The following is a 10,981-nucleotide window of genomic DNA, read 5'->3' on the forward strand; positions in this document are numbered from 1 at the left end:
TAGATAAGTTTACAATAATTTAATAATAAACAAACACAATGATATATATATTTTTCGTTAGGTTCAGAATGATTTTAGCGAAATTATTGCATACACAAATTTTCGCTTGCATTATTCGGCAAGAAGAGCGTTACTATTTAAGCCAAAATCTCAAGTTTTACGTATACTTATACGTTTCTTAAATTGTAATAGTGTGCATAACTTTCAGTGTTATGACTTGAGCAGTGACGAGATTTTGATATAAATTTCTGTTTAGCTAAGCTGGAATACCTGTGATGGCGGAGACACTGTACGAGTCACGAGTTTAGCGGCTCCCATGAATATATAATAATGACGTGTATAAGGAATAAAATGTCAGCGAGACAAGTTCTTCCTGCTTCCTCCCTCACTTTCAGAAAACAAGTTTTTTTTCTGTTTATTTGGTTAACGGGCAAACTGAAGGAGGTTGTTGCTGTGTTAACAACTGGTCGGTGTGGGATGCCAAGTGTCATGTTTTTATATGCTAGCCAGCAAAACCACTTTGTCAGTAAGACTCGGTTTCGTTCCTCTCGTTAGTAAAGTGTGAGAGGAGCGTTAACCGGCTACTGACGCTTGTTTTTATAAAACAAGTTTTTGCATAAACCAAATGAAGACATGAGGTGAAGTCCGTGTCAAGGTCGTCCTCTCGCTTCTCGCTGTTGCATCTTCCCTTGTTCCCATCTCTTTTATGTTATAGTAATTTTAGCTATTTATTTTGTTTGAAATTTACTTTGAATTCTTTTCTCTGGCACATGAAAGAATAATTTACACGATTTAAAACCAGTTTTTCTGTGCATGAAGCCTGGAAAACTGCAGCTGCAGCTCCGGACCAGAATGAATTGTGAACATTTTATTGCAAAGCTGTGTGTGGAAGCTGCATTACATATTGTATTGCCTGACATATTGTCTCGTTTTAATCTCCCCGCTTTCTAAGATGAGCTGCTGTATGAATCACTGTAGAAATCTACATAAAAACTCTAAATGGTGCTTGACTTACTGATCATTTCCAAACATTTCTGACTTCATTAACAAGTGTTTCTTACAAGGGTAAGTAAGTTTATTCAGGTATACACAAATACAGTTACATAGATTATCATACATAGCAGCATATGTGTAGAGAACCTGGGATAACCCAAAAAAAAGTCAGATATAGTGACTTATTTCCATTGGGATCTATTTAATACATTATTATAATGTAAGGGAGATAAATCTTATTATTATACTATAAAGGATATATACAAGGAATAAGGTAAAAAGAGTTATTTACACTTACATGGGTGTTAACTAAAAAAATAAAAAAAATCATTCTCCTCCCTTTCTGTAGCTACATTCATCAGACACCTTCTGGCACTCTTCTTGAACTGGTTCATGCTATGACTGGCTTTGACATGTGCAGGCAGTCTGTTCCATTCCTTTATTACTGTACAATAAAAGGTGTTTGAAGCCTGGCCACTGACTGTGGCTACTACAAAGTTGTGCTCTCTCCCTCAAGTAATATGATTACTTCGGTTCCCAGCCTTGACAAAACTGGTAGCAAGGGAGGTGATGCTTTAAACACTGCATTACAAGCTTACATCGAGCATTAAAATTGTCTCTTATCATACTGCTCGAGATGTTCTATTATCATATTACACCACATATTGATATAGGACATAATATGACATAGTACATAATATTAATGTCTGGCGACATATGGCCACGAACTATGTCCTTGCTGTCACCTGCAGTAACGTCAACGTGGCGAATATAGCAATCATATCCACAAAAGAATTCCCCAGAAACAACCCTTCTCTCTGTCTCTCTCTGTCTCTGTCTCTCTGTCTCTCTCTGTCTCTCTCTGTCTCTCTCTGTCTCTGTCTCTCTGTCTCTCTGTCTGTCTGTCTGTCTGTCTGTCTGTCTCTCTCTCTCTCTCTCTCTCTCTCTCTCTCTCTCTCTCTCTCTCTCTCTCTCTCTCTCTCTCTCTCTCTCTCTCTCTCTCTCTCTATATATATATATATATATATATATATATATATATATATATATATATATATATATATATATGCAATCAGATCACAGTAAACAGGTGATATCAGAATATGCAAAACAACCACTGTGAAAGAATAATGAAATTTCAAGCGCTTTCGTTACTTCTCACATGTGAGAAGTCACGAAAGCGCTTGAAATTTTACTCTTCTTTCACAGTGGTTGTTTTGTATATTCTGATATCACCTGTTTACTGTGATCTGATTGCATATGTAATCCGGATAGCTTTAAAAATGGGGTTAGACAAGTACATAATTGGGAATAATTAGGTGAGAGTTGGACATTAATAACATGAGTCAGTAGATCTACTGTATTGCTTCATGTCACATTGTCGTTACGTACATGACTCAGTAAATAAAGAAGAGAATGATACTTAAGAGAGTGACTCCTGCATGTCTGTGCACAGTGCATGGAGATTATGCAAGCACTATGCAGCGCATGCACTACGTATGCATTATGCATACAGTCATGGCCGGTTTAATAATTCTGAACACAACCATGAGAGCCTCACTGATCACTGAGACTATCATGTGAGCCTCACTGATCTCTGAGACTATCATGTGAGCCTCACTGATCTCTGAGACTATCATGTGAGCCTCACTGATCTCTGAGACTATCATGTGAGCCTCACTGATCTCTGAGACTATCATGTGAGCCTCACTGATCTCTGAGACTATCATGTGAGCCTCACTGATCTCTGAGACTATCATGTGAGCCTCACTGATCTCTGAGACTATCATGTGAGCCTCACTGATCTCCGAGACTATCATGTGAGCCTCACTGATCTCTGAGACTATCATGTGAGCCTCACTGATCTCCGAGACTATCATGTGAGCCTCACTGATCTCTGAGACTATCATGTGAGCCTCACTGATCTCTAAGACTATCATGTGAGCCTGACTGATCTCCGAGACTATCATGTGAGCCTCACTGATCTCTAAGATTATCATGTGAGCCTCACTGATCTCTAAGACTATCATGTGAGCCTCACTGATCTCCAAAACATTCACAATGGATGGTTTTCCGTGTGTTGGAAACTATCCTGGGACAAGAGTGACAAGAGTTGTTTATCAAACAAGACAAACTCTCTGTATCTTCTGCTGTAATTTAACGATAATCAAACTGGATATGATCAATTACATTTCACTTCTATGAAACTTTAATAAATCAAATTAGATCGACCTTGCCAGTGTAAGGTAGTATTAAACTGCAAGTGTATGTATGTATATGTATATACAAACACTGATCTCTGGCTGAAGGAGACTCGAACCTACGAACCTTGGAACAAGGTACGCAGTGCTATACCATTCTCACCACACTGGACCAATGGTATAGTACTGCGTACCTCGTTCCAAGGTTCGTAGGTTCGAGTTTCCTTCAGCCAGAGATTAGTGTTTGTGTATATTTTGTCTGCTCTTGCGAATTCCTTGTGTGTATATATATATATATATATATATATATATATATATATATATATATATATATAATTATATATATATATATATATATATATATATATATATATATATATATATATATATATATATATATATATATATATATATATATATATATATATATATATATATATATATATATATATATATATATATATATATATATATATATATATATATATATATATATATATATATATTGGACCGTGGTCCAAGCTTTTCGCAGGTATAATGCTATAACAAGTCAGCTACAGAACTTGCAATAGAACGAGTTAAGAACAAGTACAACACCGACATGGTTGCATTAACGGCACCAACTGTGACCCAACTCTTTTATCCCATAACCCAGAAGCTTTAATAATGCATTTGTTCTCATACTTCTGAAAACCATACAGTCCTTAAACTCAAGCGGTAACGGAGGATTGTCACTGTATAAACACACCCACCTACCTTCTTAGAGAGGAAACACTAAGACTGAGACGAAGACTAATACCTGTAAATAAAAGGTAAAAAATAACGACTAATAAATAGTCGAATTATTGTAATGACAAAAAACAAACTGAAAGCAAGTCTGATGCTACAAACTATATGGCTAGATCTACCAGTTTTTATACTAGGTAGGTTAGTTTCTTGAACGTCTGGTTGTTTGTCACTCTTATATGTGTGACTGACGCTCCAGGTGTCTCTTTCATTCCAGCACAAGACGATGCCTTAGGAAAAAATGTTATGTACATGAAAATGGTGCGTAACCGATCGTGTGTGCGCGCACACACACATACATATACGCACACACACACACACACACATACACACACACACACACGCATACACATACACAGCAGCGAGTCATGGTACTTGGCGAGGTGTCAGAGTGGGCACCTGTGACCAGCGGGGTCCCACAGGGGTCAGTCCTAGGACCAGTGCTGTTTCTGGTATTTGTGAACGACATGACGGAAGGAATAGACTCCGAAGTGTCCCTGTTTGCAGATGACGCGAAGTTGATGAGAAGAATTTATTCGATCGAAGACCAGGCAAAACTACAAAGGGATCTGGACAGGCTGCAGACCTGGTCCAGCAATTGGCTCCTGGAGTTCAACCCCACCAAGTGCAAAGTCATGAAGATTGGGGAAGGGCAAAGAAGACCGCAGACGGAGTACAGTCTAGGGGGCCAAAGACTACAAACCTCACTCAAGGAAAAATATCTTGGGGTGAGTATAACACCAGGCACATCTCTTGAAGCGCACATCAACCAAATAACCGCTGCAGCATATGGGCGCCTAGCAAACCTCAGAACAGCATTCCGACATCTTAATAAGGAATCGTTCAGGACCCTGTACACCGTGTACGTTAGGCCCATATTGGAGTATGCAGCACCAGTTTGGAACCCACACCTAGCCAAGCACGTAAAGAAACTAGAGAAAGTGCAAAGGTTTGCAACAAGACTAGTCCCAGAGCTAAGGGGTATGTCCTACGAGAAGAGATTAAAGGAAATCGACCTAACGACACTGGAGGACAGGAGAAATAGGGGGGACATGATAACGACATACAAAATACTGAGAGGAATTGACAGGGTGGACAAAGACAGGATGTTCCAGAGATGGGACACAGCAACAAGGGGGACACAGTTGGAAGTTGAAGACACAGATGAATCACAGGGATGTTAGGAAGTATTTCTTCAGCCACAGAGTAGTAAGGAAGTGGAATAGTTTTGAGAGGCGTTATAGTGGAGGCAGGATACATACATAGCTTTAAGCAAAGGTATGATAAAGGTCACGGTTCAGGGAGAGTGACTTAGTAGCGACCAGTGAAGAGGCGGGGCCAGGAGCTATGACTCGACCCCTGCAACCTCAACTAGGTGAGTACACACACACACACACACATATTCTCACACGTACGCTAGCACGTACACTCACCCACATTTACTCATATACTCACACTTATACGTGCACTCACACGCACGTACTCATACACTCACACTTACACGTACACTCATATGTACTCATACACTCCCACACGTACACTCACAGTGAGAGTGTACGTGTACATATATGACAATGTGAGTGTACGTATGTACGTATAAGTATGGGGAGTATGGTAACGACCTTCACAGTATACACAAGAAATATACAATGTAACACTGGAAGCCACAGTCTTCCCAGATGTGTTGTACCTGGCCAGATATGTTTCGCCTGGCCAATCTCATCACATATATAGGACACAAGCCATGGCCACTACTCTCTCTCCGTTCTTATTTCGTGTTCCTGACTCTTTCTTACAATACTAGATGAAACTGTTTTGCCTGACTTTCTGCAGAGAATTTCAGTTTCCCATGGCTGTCAGTGATATATATATATATATATATATATATATATATATATATATATATATATATATATATATATATATATATATATATATATATATATATATATATATATATATATATATATATATATATTGGGAGTGGACGTGTCAGCGGATGGGTCTATGAAAGATGAGATGAATCATAGAATTGATGAGGGGAAAAGGGTGAGTGGTGCACTTAGGAGTCTGTGGAGACAAAGAACTTTGCCCTTGGAAGCAAAGAGGGGTATGTATGAGAGTGTAGTTTTACCAACCCTCTTGTATGGGTGTGAAGCATGGGTGATGAATGTTGCAGCGAGGAGAAGGCTGGAGGCAGTGGAGATGTCATGTCCGAGGGCAATGTGTGGCGTGAATATAATGCAGAGAATTCGTAGTTTGGAAGCTAGGAGGAGGTGCGGGATTGCCAAAACTGTTGTCCAGAGGGCTGAGGAAGGGTTGTTGAGGTGGTTCGGACATGTAGAGAGAATGGAGTGAAACAGAAAGACTTCAAGAGTGTATTACTCTGTAGTGGAAGGAAGGCGGGGTAGGGGTCGGTCTAGGAAAGGTTGGAGGGAGGGGGTAAAGGAAGTTTTGTGTGCGAGGGGCTTGGACTTCCAGCGGGCATGCGTGAGCGTGTTTGATAGGAGTGAATGGAGACAAATGCTTTTTAATACTTGACGTGCTGTTGGAGTGTGAGCAAAGTAACATTTATGAAGGGATTCAGGGAAACCGGCAGGCCGGACTTGAGTCCTGGAGATGGGAAGTACAGTGCCTGCACTCTGAAGGAGGGGTGTTAATGTTGCAGTTTAAAAACTGTAGTGTAAAGCACCCTTCTGGCAAGACAGTGATGGAGTGAATGATGGTGAAAGTTTTTCTTTCTCGGGCCACCCTGCCTTGGTGGGTGACGGTCAGTGTGATAATATATATATATATATATATATATATATATATATATATATATATATATATATATATATATATATATATATATATATATATATATATATATATATATATATATATATATATATATATATATATATATATATATATATATATATACTGAAACCCAATGACGGGATATAAGTGATGCATCGTCATATTTATTAATCAGTCAGAGGTACGCAAGATACTTTAAAAAGGTGATAATTTAAAGTGATAATAACTTAAAGATAATAATTTAGAGATAGCAACTGAGAGATGATTATTTAGAGATGGTAATTTAGAGATAATTTAGATATAATTTATAGAGATAATACTCTAAAGTGGTAATAATCATTAAAATACAGGGACTCCCTAAAAGGTCAACAACAGTCTCTCTCTCTCAGGGCTTAAAATATTTTCTGTGACTCACAATTTTGAGAGGAATATTTAGACAACATTGGGTTTCATCCTGAACCATTATCAAGCCGAGACTTGCTAATAGTCCACGACGGATCGAAATGTCGTCTTAAGCTTCCTCTCAGAACTGTGGGTTGTGAACTGTTGAAGTCAAGCTACCGCGATTTTTATTCTTAAAGTTCTGTAGTGTTTTGCTAACTCATGTAAGTAAATTAAGCTCAGTATATGTGCTGACGATCAAGTAAACTATTATTCAGTATTCAGAGTGAGAAATCTGATTTTCTTATTAATATACGGATGGACTTTTATTAATCTTTGTTAGGAATTGATAAAAATTCTCATTCATCATGTGACCAAGAATACTCAATGGCTGCTGTAAAGACGAGGACAAGTATACGAGTAAGTTAAAACATGTCTTGTTTCACTGAGGAACTGATCAACAGTGGGAAACATATTACATATATGAAGAATTATATTGCTCTGGTATTAATCTGTCCTTTGACAGATATGAAATTGCTAAGTTAAAACGACTTACAGATTGAAGTAAATAATGGGAAAACCAGAGCCTGAGACATTTAGGAAGTTATTGTGCAGACGTGACTTGAAACAAGAGTTACAGGCACATTCGTTAAGATGTTATAAGTGTGTCACAAGAACATAAGCCAGCAGTGCAGCAAGCTTGCTGGCTTACATAAAGAATGTGCTACTCGCATCCATTTATTCCCACGCATGGCTGTAAGGACATTACTGCATGAAGTATCTATCCTATATAGATCAACTAAGTGTATGTATGTACTTATTCCTTCATCCATACTATCCATATCAATATATCTTCTACGTTGTTCATTCTGATATACTTTTAATCCTACTTTTAATTAAAACAACTCATAATGGCCTTTTAAACGTCAGTACCTGGTGGGTTATTCCACTCACCTAGAGCTCTGCTGTCAAATGTCTGCTTTCCTTTAAATTTCTAGATATAAATTGATCTAAATTCCGCAAAGTAGAGCCAGGAAATATATAAAGATTACACACACGCAGCGTATATAAAATTTTATTGGAGAGACTTTTTTCTCCTGGCAGGGACTGTTTTACAGTAACAGAGAAGATATAACATCGGAGAATATGTAGTGAAAGGAAGGTCAGATGTGTTACATCAGGTGTAGTACATTAACATAAGAAGCTTAGCATAGTTTTCGGGGCTCATTGAACATCCTTCACTGTATGTTTTACACTGTATTTTTATCCGTTCTGTAGTAAGGAGACCAGAACTGAGCAACATAATCAAAACAAAGCCTTACCAAAAGGTACGTAAAGTTTAAGTATAACCAAAGCAGTTTTTAATATGAAGCCAAACATTCACTTACATTGGCTTTAAGTTTCTGCTGACCAGAACTCTTCAGTTTTCTGTCACATTTAGTTTGATTAAGATCTACATTATTTAGTGTATTCATGGCATATTCTTTTCACAGGATTTGAACATTTCATTGATTCACATTAAAATGCGTCTGTTACTTTTCTGACCACAACATCAACCTATCATGGTCATCCTGTACCTTTCTACGATCTTCATTAGGAATCATTTGAGGACCTATTTTCATTATCTCCTCATTTATGTAGACTGTGAACAAGGTTCTAATACTGAACCCTCATGAACACCACTTAAACGGTCTCCATTCTGATTTCTCCCTATTTATTCACATTCTCTGTTGCCTACTAATTAACCATACCGGGAACCAGAAGATAATTTCTTCTTCTATACCGTGTGCTGCTACTTTTTCATCATCTCCTGTGGGTAACTTTATCAAAGACCTTGTTGAAGTTCATATACACAATACTGTATTCTTTATCATGATCTATCGCCTCTAATACGTTAGTGAATAAGATTAGGAATTTCGTAAGAACAACCCTTTGGAATACTGTGCTTACATTCAGTGATCAGATTTTTATCTTTCAATGTTTCTTCAAATTGCATCAGGAATTGTTTATTTTATAAACTCGCCCATAATTAAGGTTAAATTGATAGTTCCTGAGCATTAAATTACAAACCAGTCTCCTGTTTCGTAGTTGTTTATCACCTTTGCCATTTCCTATTTATCATGTACAATACCTGTTTGTAGCGAATTACTGAAAAAACTACTGAATGGTTCGTTCTTATAGTCTCTTAGAGACCTTGAAAACAACCTAAATCGAGTAATTTATTTGGTTTTAATCTATTTGTCAGAGACGCTCTGACATGACATAATTTATTTTCGTCCTGGCCTATATAATGATTTCTGGAACTTCGTTTGTATTCTTTTTCTTAACAGTAAACTGACCTGAGTAACATTTAAGTGGATATATTTTTCCTAGTCATATTTCTGTATACTAGAAATAAGCCCTTTGGCTTCTTCTGTGGTTTCATTATAACATATATTTCATAATATCTTCTAGATTTTCTTATTCCTTTTTCCACTACTTAGGTTGGATATATATTAAATATATTTGATTCGCCTTTAAATACCAATCTTTTTACTTAAGAGTTATGTAAGTATAACATCTATCAATTCAACTGCTAACACTAATTTATCTAATTTCTCTATTGGTAATAAATGCGACTCCAGCAACTTGTATAAAACTTTGGAAGTTGATGTTGTCAACCATCTTCACCGTCTTGCTTCTTATTATAATCTCTAGTCAAGACTATTTTTAGAAAGTCGCTAGTGGCTAGATTCTCAGTGAATTTGTCCCGGTCAACTGAAGGTTATGGTAGGACAAGGAGGTTTATAGTAAGTCGTGGAGTGTTATGGTATGCTGTGGAGGATCATTGTAGGTTGTGTAGTGTCAAGGTATGCTGTGGAGGATCATTGTAGGTTGTGTACTGTCAAGGTATGCTGTGGAGGATCATTGTAGGTTGTGTAGTGTCAAGGTATGCTGTGGAGGATCATTGTAGATTGTGTAGTGTCAAGGTATGCCGTGGAGGATCATTGTAGGTTGTGTAGTGTCAAGGTATGCTGTGGAGGATCATTGTAGGTTGTGTAGTGTCAAGGTATGCTGTGGAGGATCATTGTAGGTTGTGTAGTGTCAAGGTATGCTGTGGAGGATCATTGTAGGTTGTGCAGTGTCAAGGTATGCTGTGAGGGATCATTGTAGGTTGTGTAGTGTCAAGGTATGCTGCGGAGGATCATTGTAGGTTGTGTAGTGTCAAGGTATGCTGTGGAGGATCATTGTAGGTTGTGTAGTGTCAAGGTATGCTGTGGAGGATCATTGTAGGTTGTGTAGTGTCAAGGTATGCTGTGAGGGATCATTGTAGGTTGTGTAGTGTCAAGGTATGCTGTGAGGGATCATTGTAGGTTGTGTAGTGTCAAGGTATGCTGTGGAGGATCATTGTAGGTTGTGTAGTGTCAAGGTATGCTGTGGAGGATCATTGTAGGTTGTGTAGTGTCAAGGTATGTTGAGGGATCATTGTAGGTTGTGTAGTGTCAAGGTATGCTGTGGAGGATCATTGTAGGTTGTGTAGTGTCAAGGTATGTTATGAGGGATCATTGTAGGTTGTGTAGTGTCAAGGTATGCTGTGGAGGATCATTGTAGGTCGTGGAGTGTCAAGGTATGCTGTGGAGGATCATTGTAGGTCGTGGAGTGTCAAGGTATGCTGTGGAGGATCATTGTAGGTCGTGGAGTGTCAAGGTATGCTGTGGAGGATCATTGTAGGTTGTGTAGTGTCAAGGTATGCTGTGGAGGATCATTGTAGGTTGTGTAGTGTCAAGGTATGCTGTGGAGGATCATTGTAGGTTGTGTAGTGTCAAGGTATGCTGTGG

Source organism: Cherax quadricarinatus, chromosome 21 (assembly GCF_038502225.1).
Source record: "Cherax quadricarinatus isolate ZL_2023a chromosome 21, ASM3850222v1, whole genome shotgun sequence".
NCBI classification, from domain to species: domain Eukaryota; kingdom Metazoa; phylum Arthropoda; class Malacostraca; order Decapoda; family Parastacidae; genus Cherax; species Cherax quadricarinatus.